At 39.7% G+C, this 1369-nt stretch overlaps 1 long non-coding RNA gene across 1 annotated transcript in view; it reads left to right on the forward strand.

Annotated features, from left to right (window-relative positions):
* The first annotated feature begins 212 nt into the window (after nt 1-212).
* LOC133105678 (uncharacterized) overlaps nt 213-1369 on the forward strand; it is a 1779-nt gene continuing 622 nt past the window's right edge. Inside the window, exon 1 of the long non-coding RNA XR_009703885.1 lies at nt 213-284. This is a non-coding gene — a long non-coding RNA (uncharacterized LOC133105678). The remainder of the gene's footprint in view (nt 285-1369) is intronic.

Below are 1369 nucleotides of genomic sequence, written 5' to 3' on the forward strand. Positions count from 1 at the left end.
CATTATGTTATTATACACACGGTAAAGTCATTCATGGTTTCAAATGAAAAAAAAATTTGAATTCTGCGACACTAACCCAAATTAAAATCCATGCGTCTGCAATTCTTCAAATATTCAGATGTTCCAACTCATCCTTTCAAGTGCACATTTAGGTTTCAAACTTGTTCTTGTTCAGAAGTTTCAGGTATAATTTCAATATTGTTTCTCTTTGTAGGCACGACAAGCAGAACCATTAGAGATGAACCTTCTCTCCACCTGAGCAGAGTACAGCAACCAGACAGGAGGTATTTATCTGTGATTCAGTCTGTCCACCAGGGGGTCTTGCTGCAGTCCTGAAGATTCTAGTGTAGAAACACATCAAATAAGTTACATTTGCTAATCATTCTTGGAAATATGTTACCCAGGCCAGTTGTTATGGTTCCATACAGTAGTGTAGGTAAGCTTAATTTTATCATCTAATATTTTTGGAACGGAATGGAGTGTAGCTGGATCAAGGGTGAAAAAAATCTAAAATCAAATCTACCATGATTGGATCTTTTAAGCAAGACAATGATCCAAAGCAAATTTCAAAATCAACCTAGAAATGTTGTTAACGGACCATGAAAATGCTCTCGACTTAAAACCAATTGACAGATTCTGTGGTCAAACATCCCCCAATAAACTCACCCATCTCATAACACACTGTAGAAGACTGTCGTGTTATCCTTGGTAGCCATGGTGTATAAAATACTGAAAAGGTGTGAATATTTATAGCACCAAATGGAGTTACATGAGAGTACGTTCAGTACCCATGATATTTAATTTGTATAGGCTTGTTCATCTTCAAGGGTATTAATAATATTGTGGTGCTCTGTATATTATACACACAGCATGATTCCTGTGACGGGGTGTTTCCTTTTAATTGGTAAATGGTTGTCATTTATATAGCGCCTTTATCCAAAGCACTGTACAATTGATGCTTCTCATTCACACACACACACACACACACACACACACACACCGACAGTGATTGGCTGCCATTCAAGGTGCCAACCAGCTCATCAGGAGCATTTGGGGGTTAGGTGTCTTGCTCAGGGACACTTCGACACAGCCCAGGCGGGGGATCGAACCGGCAACCCTCCGACTGCCAGACGACTGCTCTTACTCCCTGAGCCATGTCTCCCCATAATGTCGCCCCTTAATTCCAAATTAAGTTATTGTTGAATATGTTATTATGTGTGCACAGAAACATTGAGTGTTAAATTAACTCTGAGGATATTTTTATTGTGTGGCATCATATGAGCCAGTTAGAATATGTAACTGTTCAGCGCACTGATCAGACTGAACTCCACGGCTGGGATGAGTTCACACCACACTCACATACTGTCAT

Source organism: Conger conger, chromosome 12 (genome assembly GCF_963514075.1).
Source record: "Conger conger chromosome 12, fConCon1.1, whole genome shotgun sequence".
Taxonomy (NCBI): domain Eukaryota; kingdom Metazoa; phylum Chordata; class Actinopteri; order Anguilliformes; family Congridae; genus Conger; species Conger conger.